Source organism: Vicia villosa, linkage group LG4 (genome assembly GCF_029867415.1).
Source record: "Vicia villosa cultivar HV-30 ecotype Madison, WI linkage group LG4, Vvil1.0, whole genome shotgun sequence".
In the NCBI taxonomy this organism is placed as follows: domain Eukaryota; kingdom Viridiplantae; phylum Streptophyta; class Magnoliopsida; order Fabales; family Fabaceae; genus Vicia; species Vicia villosa.
In genome coordinates this window covers 17,052,777-17,068,259 of record NC_081183.1, presented here as the reverse complement: position 1 = coordinate 17,068,259, position 15,483 = coordinate 17,052,777, and the positions used below count along the sequence as shown (strand labels likewise).

The window sequence follows — 15,483 nt, the reverse complement described above, 5'->3', positions numbered from 1 at the left end:
TAATAAATGCGTTCCTTTCTAATTTTGGAAAAATTGGTTTTTTTGGTGTTGGGTTGTGTGTGGGGGGAGAGCATAGTAAATATCATCACCAATTCCGAAGAAATTTGGAAGGAAAGGTTTCCTTTTTGGCATTGTAGCCCAGATTTCGAGTATTAGTAGCTGCTCATTGTTTTGCCACTGGTCTCGGGTTTTGTTTTGTCTAGGAAAGGTTTTTTTCCTGCTAGTTTTGGTGCTGATATTTACTAGTTATATTTCCTTAGGGGTTTGGTTTTGGTGCTGATATTTTCAAGAGACTTATTGGATGATAAAGATGAACAGTATTATGTACACGGGTTTTGTGATTCAGGATTTAAAGATGTCACTAAGATTTAGTCAATTGTTGTAGTTTCATGTTGACATGGTTCATACATAGTCGGACATTATCAATGCATCTTTGACAGGTTCACACATAGATGACCATCATCAGTTGACTGTTTGACATGGTTCAAACATAGTTGACCATCATTAGTGCATCCCTGACATGGTTCACACATAGTTTGACATCATCAGTCAAATGTTTGACATGGTTCACACATAGTTGATCATCATCAGTGTATCCCTGACGTGGTTCACACATAGTCAGACATCATCAGTCGACTGTCTGACATGGTTCACATATAGTTGACCATCATCAGTACATTCCAAACTTTTACTTTTAAAACATTATTTTTTTTTAAATTAAAAAAATGACATTTTTAATTTAATAAATAAATAACGTAAAAATTTAATTTACTTTTTATAGTAAAAAAAACTACATATCTAAAAAAGAAAAAGAAAAAAGAAATAAACATTATTTTAAAAAGAAATAAACATTATTGTAAAAAATAAATAAATGTTATTCTTTGAATTTCAAAATATTAGTTTTTAAATTAAAAAAATGTGACGTTAATATTACTCAAAATAAACGTTATTTTTTAAATTTCAATTATTTTTAATGTAGCATACAAAAATTATTTTTCAATTTCACGTTAAAATGTCTTTAATATTACCTATTTTGTTAATGAAAATGCAGTATATGTCATTGACATTAATACTATCATTGTAGCAAATATATATCATTGTTTTAATAAAAAAGCAGCATATATATATATATATATATATATATATATATATATATATATATATATATATATATATATATATATATATATATATATATATATATATTGAATTGAAATTGATTATGTGTGTGATGTATAATATTATGGTGTACTTGATATTAAATCTAATGGCTCTTATAGAATTTGAAAATAAAAAATAAAAAACTAGTCTCTCAAGTCACAGTAGCCTGAGCCTTATTTAATAGCCACAACAACAACACCAATCTCTTTCTCTTCTACTTTCTCTCCGTCCTTATTTTAAGCTCTTGGCTAAGTTAATATGATATAAATAAAATAATTTTTTCCTAATATTTCTCTCTATCTCACCTATTTTCCACATCGTCAGAGACCTACTCTACAAGAGAAGAAAGAATGAAAAATCCATCACGACACAACAATACCCTCCGAATTTTCTTCCTAATATCACACTAACTTCGCACCCTTTCCAATTTCGTTCCCTCATCTTCTTGTGAGATGGATGGCATAACGGGTTTTGGTTTTGATTATAAATAGGAGGGTTATGGCTAGCGTGTCGGTGATAGGAAGATGAATGATGTGACTTGCCATGGAGGAGATGGATCACAGGTAACTAACCACCACTTTACTATATTTTTTATACTTCTAATCAATGGTTTTATCTGCTACTTCCCCGATTCTGTTTTGGAGCTTCTAATCAATGGTCGATTCTCTTTTGGAGCTTCTAATCAATGGTTTTATCATATAACTGCTACTCAAAAGAACTTAGGTATGTATTTCTTTTCTTCTTGACTAATAAAATATTAATTTCCGTTTAATATAAATAGTTTTATAGTTTATGCCATAATGGCATATATTAAAATATACCAAAATACAAATTTTGTGTTAACTTTTTTTTAACAAAATTAGTTTATATATCTTCACATCATTTACATATTTTGGTCGACATTAGATATTACATTGCCTAATGTAGAAGATGTTCCATTTTGTTCTCCTCTCTCTTTATTTAAATTATGAAGTTGTACAATAATTGAATAAAGTTTTGGCAATATTTTGTTTGTTCGGAATTTTGATTAATATGTTAGTTATCTACTTAATTTATGTTGATAAGGGGGTGATTTTTTCCATTTATTTAATTCTAAATTCATTATAAATTCCTGGAGATTATATTTGTCTATTGATGAGATTTTGACTTCTAATAGATAGTTGATCGGTTTTCAAAGAAGTACCACAATGAACCCACAACATGGACAAAGAACATATAAATGATAAAATTATGAATGGAATCTTCTCCACTTCACAATCCTTCATTTATATGCTATTTATCCATGTTGTTAGTTCATTGTGGTGCCTCTCTGGTAAAAGATCAACTAGTAGAGACCAAAATCTCTTAAATTCGACAAATATATGGTATCTTTAAAGATTTTACAATTATATAAATGAAATAAATGATACCTTATCAACCTAAATTAGGTGGAAAACTAACCTATCAATCAAAATTCAGGCCAAAACTTTATTCCACTGTTGTACAATTTTAGTGTAAAATTTAGTGAAAAGGTGACTGACTAGCTACATTTACAAGGGAGTTTCAACTCTACTATGATGTTTTATTAGTTTTTTTTGTTTGAACTTGGAATCATTGCTACATGCTATTTGCATTTATATTGCCAATGACTTGTTTAACTTTCACAGAATTTCTCTTACTTGCCTATTATTTTATTGTGGATGTGATCTTCTTTATATGTTTTTAAATCCATTTCTATGTATTAACACTTTGGTATGTGTACTTTGTTTGATTTATATTTTTTCAAAACACAATTATATTCACAAGTTTTCGCAATTTTTATTATTTCAATGTTCTTTTTCTTTGATCTTTATTCCTTTGTTCCAAATATACGTTGTTAATTTTAGGAAAGGATATTACAATTTCATAGTTTAAGTTCGTTATCGCTCTTGGACAAGATAAAATTGATTTTATAGTTGTAGGTTTGAATTCTTATTAGTTTGTTGAGGTTGAACAATTAATGGATACGAACTCGTGATTCTACATAGCTTGATAATAAATGCGTTTCTTACTAATTTTGGAATATTTGATTTTTTTGGTGTTGGGTTGTGTGTGGGGGGGAGAGCATAGTAAATATCATCACCAATTCTGAAGAAATTTGGAAGGAAAGGCTTCCTTTTTGGCATTGTAGCCTAGATTTTGAGTATTAGCTGCTCAATGTTTTGCCACTGCTCTAGGGTTTGGTTTTGTCCAGGTAGCGTTTTTTTCTTGCTAGATTTGGTGTTGATATTTACTAGTTATATACTTAGGTGTTTGGTTTTGGTGCTGATATTTTCAAGAGAACTATTGGATGATAAAGATGAACAGTATTATGTACACGGGTTTTATGAATCAGGACTTTAAGATGTCACTGAGATTTAGTCAATTGTTGTAGTTTCATGTTGACATGGTTCATACATAGTCGGACATTATCAGTGCATCTTTGACAGGTTCACACATAGATGACCATCATCAGTTGACTGTTTGACATGGTTCACACATAGTTAACCATCATTAGTGCATCCCTGACATGGTTCACACATAGTTGGACATCATCAGTCGACTGTTTGACATGGTTCACACATAGTTGATCATCATCAGTGTATCACTGACGTGGTTCACACATAGTCGGACATCATCAGTCGACTATCTGACATGGTTCACACATAGTTGACCATCATCAGTACATTCCTAACTTTTACTTTTAAAACATTATTTTTTTTAAGTTAAAAAAAATGACATTTTTAATTTAATAAATAAATAAGTTAAAAATTTAATTTAATTTTTATAGTAAAAAAAACTTCATATCTAAAAAAAGAAAAAGAAAAAAGAAATAAACATTATTTTAAAAAGAAATCAACATTATTTTAAAAATAAATAAAGTTATCCTTTAAATTTCAAAATATTAGTTTTTAAATTAAAAAAATATGTGACATTAATTTTACTCAAAATAAACGTTATTTTTTAAATTTCAATTATTTTTAATGTAGCATACAAAAATTGTTTTTCAATTTCACGTTTAAATGTCTTAATATTACATATTTTGTTAATGAAAATGCAGTATATGTCATTGACATTAATACTATCACTGTAGCAAATATATATCATTGTTTTAATAAAAAAGCAGCATATATATATATATATATATATATATATATATATATATATATATATATATATATATATATATATATATATATATATATATATATATATAATAAATTGAAATAGATTATGTGTGTGATGTATAATATTATGGTGTACTTGATATTAAATCTAATGGCTCTTATTGAATTTGAAAAAAAATAAATAAAAAACTAGTCTCTCACGTCAGAGTAGCCTGAGTCTTATTTAATAGCCACAACAACAACACCAATCTCTTTCTCTTCTACTTTCTCTCCGTCTTTATTTGAAGCTCTTGACTAAGTTAATATGATATAAATAAAATAATTTTTTCCTAATATTTCTCTCTAACTCACCTATTTTCCGCATCGTCAGAGACCTACTCTACAGGGGAAGAAAGAATGAAAAATCCATCACGACACAACAATACCCTCCGAATTTTCTTCCTAATTTCACACTAACATCGCACCCTTTCTAATTTCATTCCCTCATCTTCTTGTGAGATGGATGGCATAACGGGTTTTGGTTTTAATTGTAAATAGGAGGGTTATGGCTAGCGTGTCGGTGATAGGAAGATGAATGATGTGACTTGCCATGGAGGAGATGAATCACAAGTAACTAACCACCACTTTACTATTTTTTTTATACTTCTAATCAATGGTTTTATCATATAACTGCTACTTCCCCAATTCTGTTTTGGAGCTTCTAATCAATGGTCGATTTTGTTTTGGAGCTTCTAATCAATGGTTTTATCATATAATTGCTACTAAAAAGAACTTAGGTATGTGTTTCTTTTCTTCTTGACTAATAAAAAATTAATTTCCGTTTAATATAAATAGTTTTATAGTTTATGCTATTATGGCATATATTAATATATACCAAAATACAAATTTTGTGTTAACTTTTTTTTAACAAAATTAGTTTATATATCTTCACATCATTTGCATATTTTGGTCGACATTAGATATTACATTGCCTAATGTAGAAGATGTTCCATTTCGTTCTCCTCTCTCTTTATTTAAATTATGAAGTTCTACAGTAATTGAATAAAGTTTTGGCAATATTTTGTTTGTTCGGAATTTTGATTAATATGTTAATTATCTACTTAATTTATGTTGATAAGGGGGTGATTTTTTCCATTTATTTAATTCTAAATTCATTAAAAATTCTTGGAGAGTATATTTCTCTAATGATGAGATTTTGACTTCTAATAGATAGTTGATCGGTTTTCAAAGAAGTACCACAATGAACCCACAACATGGACAAAGAGCATATAAATGATAAAATTATGAATGGAATCTTCTCCACTTCATAATCCTTCATTTATATGCTATTTATCCATGTTGTTAGTTCATTGTGGTGCCTCTCTGGTAAAAGATCAACTAGTAGAGACCAAAATCTCTTAAATTCGACAAACATATGGTATCTTTAAAGATTTTACAAATAAATAAATGAAATAAATGATACCTTATCAACCTAAATTAGGTAGAAAACTAACCTATCAACCAAAATTCAGGCCAAAACTTTATTCCACTGTTGTACAATTTTAGTGTAAAATTTAGTAAAAAGGTGACTGACTAGCTACATTTACAATGGAGTTTCAACTTTACTATGATGTTTTATTAGTTTTTTTTGTTTGAACTTGGAATCATTGCTACATGCTATTTGCATTAATATTGCCAATAACTTGTTTAACTTTGACAGAACTTCTCTTACTTGTCTATTATTTTATTGTGGATGTGATCTTCTTTATATGTTTTTAAATCTATTTCTATGTATTATCACTTTGGTATGTGTATTTTGTTTGATTTATATTTTTTCAAAACACAATTGTAATCACAAGTTTTCACAATTTTTATTATTTCAATGTTCTTTTTCTTTGATCTTTATTCCATTGTTCCAAACATACGTTGTCAATTTTAGGAAAGGATATTACAATTTCATAGTTTATGTTCGTTATCGCTCTTGGACAAGGTAAAATTGATTTTATAGTGTTAGGATTGAATTCTTATTAGTTTGTTGAGGTTGAACAATTAATGGATACGAATTAGTTTGTAATTCTACATAGCTTTATAATAAATGCGTTTCTTACTAATTTTGGAATATTTGATTTTTTTGGTGTTGGGTTGTGTGTGGGGGGAGAGCATAGTAAATATCATCACCAATTCTTAAGAAATTTGGAAGGAAAAGCTTCCTTTTTGGCATTGTAGCCTAGATTTTGAGTATTAGCTGCTCATTGTTTTGCCACTGCTTTTGGGTTTGGTTTTGTCCCAGAAATGTTTTTTTTCTTGCTAGATTTGGTGCTGATATTTACTAGTTATATACTTAGGTGTTTGGTTTTGGTGCTGATATTTTCAAGAGAACTATTGGATGATAAAGATAAACAGTATTATGTACATGGGTTTTATGAAACAGGATTTAAAGATGTCACTGAGATTTAGTCAATTATTGTAGTTTCATGTTGAGATTTGGATTTTTTGGTCTCTTTCAAACTATTTTTTTAATGATGAAATACATAAGGTGTTTTACATATATATATATATATATATATTTAAGTTTTCATATTAGTTCAAAAACTAAACATGTTTTGATAGGCGATGAATTTGACGAAATCAAAGTCACATTCTAAAGTGTAGGTAGATTTTTGACAAAATCAAAGTTACACTGTAAAGTGTAGATTTTATAAAAATCACTGTAATAAAGTGTGGTATATGAAGTGCATATAAAAGATTTATTATAAGAAAGGTAGCATATTGTGTAAAGGGTAGATTTGTTGTACTCACTTGAAGATTGGAGGCTTTTAGTGTTCTTGAGCATAGGAATTCAATTACCAAGAGTTTAATTTTCAGTTGTTTCCTTTTTTTTTCAATGATAAAAAAAACTCACTGTGAAACATCTAATTTGTTTGCATCATTTTTCAGTATTACTGCGATTTTGACAGAATCTTAAATGTTTTTATAGGAAGCAATTTCTATCAATGCTATAATCTAGGGGGTGTTTGTTTGATGGATTCAAATAGGATTCCTGGAAATGAGAGGTTGGGAATCTCATATTTCCATGTTTGTTTGAAGTTTGAAGAAATCATTCCTAGGTACTTTTTATTCCTTGGAATAAAATTTACTCCTGAAATTTATAAATTTATTCCCATGTTAATGGGTGGGAATCTTACATTCCCATGGGAATTGTAACACCCCTTACTAACCCCGCGGCAATTTAATTAAATTCATTCAGAGTACATGAAAATAAAGGTGCCACAATTCATAATAAAATAAACATCATTCAGTCATGTCATGCATTCACTAAGGCAATCATCATCGATTAAAACATTTCATGTTAACACAGCGGAAATTAAATCAAACGGACTAAGTTCGACATCTTTAAAACTTATCCTTCAAAACATCAAACATAACTAGAGTTATAAAACATAAACTCTAAGCATCGCGTCCCCAGTGTTACAAATATCAGGGCATGACACCTGACGCTAACTAAATAACGGACTCATGAGCTAATCCTCACCGAGTCGAACAACCGCTATCCTCAATCTGAAAATGACAACATGTAAGGGTGAGTCTCATCATAATTAACAAATGTTATAAGGTTATAAAGCAATAACACATCATAGTTGCATCGTTCACCCAATTGTTTCATAAACAGACATTCAGACAAGATTCATCATCACAAACAATCAACCAACACATCATCAATATTTACAACACTGGAATACATCCAATCATGTTATAAAAATATGCATATGTATGAACTGACACTATGCATGTGGTACCAACATCATCAAATGGGAATAACCCATGATCGATCCAACATCATCAAGATACGGCCCTGCCAGCACAGATTCCACACAATGGGAATCATGCCCTTCACTGATCCAACACATCATCATGGATACAACATCATCGATGAATATGAATGAATGCAACATATATGAACATACTTATACCATCGTCAAGTCTAATGAGTAACATCATCAAAATACTCATTTCATCATACTTACCATCATCATCAAGCATGTTTATATGTATATGCATCATTCAATCACAATCACATCATTAATCATCAAATAGATTATTTTATAAGGCTCGTTTAGCTCGAAACGGCACATCAAACGGACCAACGGTTAAAAAGTTATGCATCTTTAAACTTTTTAAAAAAGTTCCAATCACTAACAGCACGCAGCGCCAACTTGGTTCGCTGCGTCAACTAAGCGTCTCAAAAATCCTTGGCTCTCTGCCAAGCAGTTCGTGGCGCAAACATATGCTCGCGGCGCGAAACGAGAAAAAAAGTAGGCCTTCGCGGCGCCAACACTGGGACGCGACGCGAACTGAGCGTGTCAAAACTTCCTGGCTTTCTGTCTAGCCGTTCGCGGCGCCACCTGGGACGTGGCGCGAACCGGTAAATTTCAGAACCCCAAATCGCAGAAAACAACATTCTACACATCCCAATTCCCCTCAAATCGTACCAGCACGAATTTCAGGAAATGGATCACACATACAACACAAAATGCACATTAGAATACACTAATTAAGCATCAATTAAGACCATAACATCATACACATCATGGATTCAACAAAGGGATTAAACATCACACGATTGACTCAATCCCTAAACCTATCATATGACTCAATTGATACGAATCCCACATCTATTCTATGCTATCAACCCTAACCCGATAATAGATGCTAATCAGATAAGTCCCCCCTTACCTTAGCCAAATTCTTGAATCCTTCCTCTTTCTCTGCTTCTGCACTTTCACGTTCTTGCTCTCTTCTCCTCTTTTGCTCTTTTCTCGTTCTATTTCCAATTTTCCTCTTTTCCTTCTTTTTATGAAAACAACATAATTTTAGTAAAAGGTCTCATGACTAATACCCCTCCTTTTACTAAACACTACCTCGGCCCAATTCTATTATTTTCCATAATTTTCAGAGAAATGCCAAATAATTCCAATAAAATAATTTAAATTCTAATTAAATTAATTTAAGGAAAAATTACGGATGTTACAGGAATAAAAAGTAACTACCTATAACTACCCATTTATATATTATTTTAATACCTTTGTATGTATTTTTAAAATTATAAATAAAATAAAATTTTAAATAATTCCTAGGAACTTAAATAACTTGACAAACAAATTGATGGGAACTATTTTCCCAGCAATAACATTCCTAGGAATAACATTCCCAGGATTATAAATATAATCCATGAAACAAACACACCCTTGGGTTTTAACTAGAAAGAGAAAGAACACTAAAAAAACAAAATAGGATTAAAAGAAATAAAATACTTTTTCATTTGATTGATTAATTCCAAATGTCTCTATGAGACTACATTATATAATACTCTTAATGGATCATAAACCTAAAAGCTCAAGACAATTTCTTTATGGACCCTCCAACCTTTTTGGATACCCGCGGCAAAATTTTCAAAATGCTCCTATATTTCGGAAGTGCATCTCCGAAATCATTTTTTTTCTGAAAAAAAAGTTGATTTCGGAAGTGTACTTCCGAAAACACCTTATTTTTTTAGCAAAAACGTTGTTTTCGGAGATGAACTTCCGAAATCACTTTTTTTTCCAGAAAAAAGGTGTTTTCGGAGATGCATTTCCGAAATAATCCTGCGGGATATATTCGGAGATGCATCTCCGAAAAAAATACTGTCCCCTTCTTGAAACAGCTGCAGGGAGTGATAATAATGAAAGAACAAAATTTTCATAATGATAATAATTTTTTTTCCAGAATTTAAAGTGGTAATAGATAATGATTCAAAGTGGTTGTTGATAATGGGGTGTGAAATTTCGTTTTGAGTTTGGGTATTTTGTTAAGGAAAATGGTTTTGTTGTTGTTTTTCTTCTAGAATGTTTTGTTCTTGTTGAGGTTGTTGTTTTTCTTCTTGTTCTTCTTCATTGGAAAAGTTGAGGAAGAAGAAGACGGGTGGAATTGGAAAAGAGTGAAAAATTGGGGTTTTGAGAGTAACCTAGGAATAAGAAGAACCAGAGTTTCGAGGGTGGAACGGTGTTTGGAAGAAAAATATTTTTGGAGATGTATTTCCGAAAACACTAAAAGATGGGTTATTTCGGAGATGCATCTTCGAATTCTGAAAAAATTTAAAAAAAAAAAATACTTCGGAGATGCATCGCCAAAACATGAGTATTTTGGGATTTTCAGCGGGGGTTATCCCCACAGGGGGTCTATAAAGAAATTGTCAAAGCTTAAACACTACTAAAAATCCAATTACAACTAGAAACTAATAACAATACTAATTATAAATACTATTATACCTCTCTATGAGTTTCACGTTTCACTTTGATTTTGCCAAAGTATGTGTGAATCTAGACATGACAATATGAAGTAGATTTCACTGTGGGGGTTATACTTTTTGATGTTATATTATTAGCTTCTTGAAGCTGTTTCTAACAAACTTGAAATGGTATCCATGTGTTCCATGTAGTATATATGAAATACTGTAAATGATCAGTAAGTTGATACACTTTTATAGTCTTATTTGTTCTGGATATTACAATTTTCAACACCTCAAAACTAAAAGAAAGATTTTACTAATGAAGAACTTGTTCAGGAAGTTTAGCAGATTGTTAATGATGAATTTCTAAAAAAATGTACCAGAAAGATAAACATAGCAAAACAAGACTCTCCTCTTCTGGTGCCTTTACTCCTCAATCTGTAAGTCGATATCCTTTTCTGGGTAAGACCCTTTTTAGTATATGCAGAGTTGAGCCTTAAAGTGTGTTTTTTTTATATGTAAATTGATATTTCTGTTGCAAAGTTGCAAAATTGAAATTATGGTTTGCAGCTACTGATGTTTTTTTTTTTTTTTGTATTTGAAGCCATTAGATGCGTCTAAAGTTCTGGAATCTGGACACGAAGATTATAAGGAAGATGATTTGATACATGGAGTTACTAAATGGGAAGAGTACAGCTTGATCCCTGCAGCTCAAGTAATTTTCAAAATTGAGCACACTGATGTTCCTCTTTCCTACTAGGATCACAATATAATGCATTATTTTTTGCAAGGGAAATCGAAGCTGCTGTACTACTATAGAGAGATTAATTGACAACTCAAATGGTTCTTTTTTTCTTAGTTTGCGAGATTAAGTATTGGCATATCTATTGCATGTAGGTAAAGGGAAAATCAACAATTGAAGTAGCACCTCTATTGCAAGGGCCTAACAGAACATTAGTTTGGCACCTGCTCTAGCCTTTGTTTTTTGGTTTTTAATGTTCAAGTTTAAATGTTGGCATCACCATTGTCAGGTCAAGCATGGGATCATGGACCATTTGTATCAATAGAAGTTCAATAGCAAATTGTTGGCTTATGATGGGTACATGCACCTCAAGGAGTCCAATGCATTGGCACGAAAAGATTTAGTCATTTGTATGCATTTCATAGCATAATCCTTTAATTTTGCTTGCTTGTGATGACACAAGAATGAATTAAATTTTGCAGCAATGAAATGAATTCAAGATATGGGTGCTTCATGTTGTATTGGACCTTAGAGATAAGCTTGGTGGGCTCATACAGGTTGGATTTCAATAATCCTATATTTCTATACGATTCTTATTTTTGCTTTGAAATCAGCTAGAATATTAAGTTTTATATTTTGTTTGCATCCTGAAAATGAAGATAAGTGATATGATAATGCAGATATGAGAGGACATGTCAAGATTGTTTTTGTTGTCCCATTATTCCTTTTATATGTGTTTACTTATGTGTCTGGAGTAATTATATTTTATTGAAAATGAATGGAGATAATCAAACTTTAGATGAATGGAGCAATTATATTTTATTCAAGATTAGTTTCTCTTCATTTCTTCATTTTTAACATCACCTTCTTCAGAGCAAATCCACCTGCATCTATTCTCAACTCCGCCTCAACCGCATTATTAGGGGTACGTGAGTTTTTTAATAAAAAAATGGAGGGGTACGAACTCAAACAAATTGTGTTTGTTTTTTACTCTACCCTAATTTACTTCCCACTAAATCTAGGATCATGAGCATGATATTAGAACTCATTCAAATCTTGGACGAGTATTAGCATGATATTAGAACTGTTATCCAAATCTTGGAGTAGCAGTAGCATGATATTAAAATTCTATCATTTTCAATATTTTATTTCTAACTTACTTTACGAAATGTTTTTAATTAATAGTTTATATATAGAAAAATTCATTTCCCTTGTTTTTTATATTAACTATTGAAATAATGAAAAAGTATTTAGTGTTAGTTTTTTTTTTTTTTTGGAATACTGAAAAAACCTCGAACTCATTTGATATTTGTGACATATGATCATAGATGAGTAATAGACGCACCAAATCCCTTTATAATGTACCTGACCACATATGTGCAGTCAGATACTAACTGTTATTCTATGATGCCACTCAAGATTAATTGTACTTTGAATGGAACAATAATTATCTGGGGATATATGTGGTTGTTGAGAATCTTAAAGTTAAATGCAACATATTTGTTTATCGTCAATTTTCAATGCTGAGCAATAATATATTGGTGAAACTAGCATACCGACTTTTGCAATGCCACCCCATCGTCCCACAGAATACATGTTACATGTATGTTTTTCATACATCCTCAACTATAGTCTTTTAAGTCTGCATGTGGGACACTTAACCTTTCCTAGAGAAGAAGTGCAGTTTATTGAATTAATGAACTTGCAATATTTTAGGAAGATCTTTATCAGAAATATTTCAAGGATTTCAATCAAATACAAATCAATGTTTTTGTTGGTGCTCTAACTGGAAGTGGAAAGACTGTATGCTTAAAATTTCTCAATTTTGAGGAACCACAAAAGTACTATGCGCGTTGTTTATATGTTTGTACTCATTCAGGCGCTTGCCGATAAAAGATATCTTGTTTTTGGAGAAGAAATTTGGGGTGATCTCAATTTGAAAGTAGTTGAATTGACTAGAGATATTGAGATTGGCATGAAATTGCTTGAGTTAAGTCACCATATATAATTACTACTCAACATATATGAGATACTTTATCCTGCCAGTGGAAATAAATATCACTTGTTCAACAAAAGAGTCTCTTTATAATCAATGATGCACTCTCTGAGAAGAGGTAAAGAAGACCTCCGTTGCCTATTCCCCATATCCTTTCCATTGGCAAGTGAGTTTGACAAAAGCATTTTTATTAGAGTTGCAATAAAATATCTCATATAGGTTGAGTAGTAATTATAAGTTGGTTTGTCTCAAGCAATTTCATGTCAATATCAATATCTCCAATCAATTCAATCACTTTCAAATTGAGCCACTGACAAATTTATTCTCTTAATCAAGATATTTTTTTGGGCAAGAGCTTGGATGGTTGCAACATAAACAACACAGGTAGCCTTTTGTGATTATTCAAAATTGCAAATTCTACCCATAGTTTTTCCACCTAGTTGGAGTAGCAACAAAAACATTACCATCTGAATGATAGATAACATGGAACACGTTGGTTTGTATTTGATTGAAATGATTGAACTATTTCTAACAAAGGTTACAAGTTCATTTATTCGACAAACTACTCTTCTTCTCTATGAAAGGTTAAGTGTCCTATGTAAAGACTTAAATGAATATATATGATGGAAGATGATACATTAAAAGCATAAGTGAATTTATTGTAACATGTATAATGTATTATGTGCTACAATAGATAGACATTGACATTGCAAAAGTTAGTGTGTTGGTCTCACCAATATATTTACTATATTTACTGTTCAACAAACCTGTCCATAAACAAATCTCTAGTCTTCAGCTTGAGGATTTTCAACATGCACCTTTGACAGTTACCATTTCATTCAAAAGTAGGATTGATTTTGAATTACCATTGTAAAGAGCTTCAGTGGGTTCATCGCTAACCCTATGATCACATATCACAAATGAGTATGAGACCTTTTCATTATTTAAAAAAAAAAACACTAAATACCTCTTCCATAGATAATAAAAAAAACTATGGTGATTAATTTTTCTATACACAAATTTTTAATTTTTCCACACTTATTCAATAGATTTCAATTAACATATATTTTTTCTTATATTTAAAAAAAAAAACTACAAAACATTTTTAAATTTTCATAAAGTAAAATTAGAAATAAAATATAGAAAATGAGAAAATTCTATTATCACTATTGCTCCTCCCAGATTTTGGTGAGGTCATGCTCTCTAAGATTTGGATGAGAAGTAAAATAGGCTAAAATAAAAAACAAAAACAATTTGTTGAGTTTGTACCCTCCTTTCTAAAAAACTCACATGCGTCTAACAATGCGGGTTGAGGTAGAGGTGAGAACAGACACGACAAAATGGATTTGTCTTGAAAAGTATGATATGAAAAATGAAGAAATTGTAAGAAACTAATTTGAGTTTGCATTGAATTTGTGAAAAATGAAGAAATACAAGAGAAAGAATGAGAAACTAATTTGGTGACTTAGCGTGACTAATTTGATGGACTTATTGAAGGAACATCATTCTATTTTTGTTATCCTGAACATGTCACATTTGGATCTAATACATAAGGTGCTTTACATATATACATTTAACTCTGGATACTAATCTAAGTTACATTCAAAAGTGTAGATTTTGTCAAAATAACTAATAAAGTATGAAAGAGTGGTATATGAAGTGAGTATAAAAGATTCATTATAAAAAGAATGCATATTGAGTAAAGGGTAGATTTGTTGTACTCACTTTGAGATTGGAGTGTTTTTGGTGCTATTGAGCTTAGATCAATATTGTAGAGGTGAGCTTCAAAGGAACAAGATAAAATCTATCATTAAATATATTCTGTTTATGAAGGAAAGCTTTGCTTGGTTTGTGTTTGGTTTGGTGGATTTTGTGTGTGTGGATCTATAGTTTTTTTTTCCTCCATGGTTGATGGCTTAAAGCACCAGATTTTATGTTGGTACTGGTAGTGGTGTGTGGTTGTTTGCTTTTACATTAGTTGGTTGTGGTAGTTGGTAGATTCGTTATGGATAAGGGTAGGTAACAATTGTTTGGTTGGTAGGACATTATATTTGTCAGGCTGCATGTGAAACTGTCGGAACTATATAATAAAAAAGTATAGAACTAAATATAGAACTGATATACTTTAGATTATTAAATTAAAGAAAATTTTTATATTCTAAAATACTATGCTTATTTATTGATCATGTAAGTGTGCAACATCAAACAACTACAA

The 15,483-nt window shown here is 30.7% G+C and overlaps 1 long non-coding RNA gene across 3 annotated transcripts; it reads right to left on the bottom strand.

Annotated features, from left to right (window-relative positions):
• Positions 1-7,595: 7,595 nt before the first annotated feature.
• LOC131594591 (uncharacterized) lies at positions 7,596-15,332 on the bottom strand. 3 transcript variants are annotated; one of them, XR_009281418.1, is made up of 4 exons: positions 14,994-15,332; positions 10,911-14,169; positions 9,000-9,113; positions 7,596-7,823 (listed from the first exon to the last, which is right to left on the bottom strand). It is a non-coding gene; the product is annotated as an uncharacterized LOC131594591 (long non-coding RNA). The 3 variants fall into 3 exon arrangements; XR_009281420.1 differs by having other exon boundaries at positions 9,000-9,110; positions 14,036-14,169; positions 14,994-15,321; XR_009281419.1 differs by having other exon boundaries at positions 14,036-14,169; positions 14,994-15,319.
• Positions 15,333-15,483: the final 151 nt, after the last annotated feature.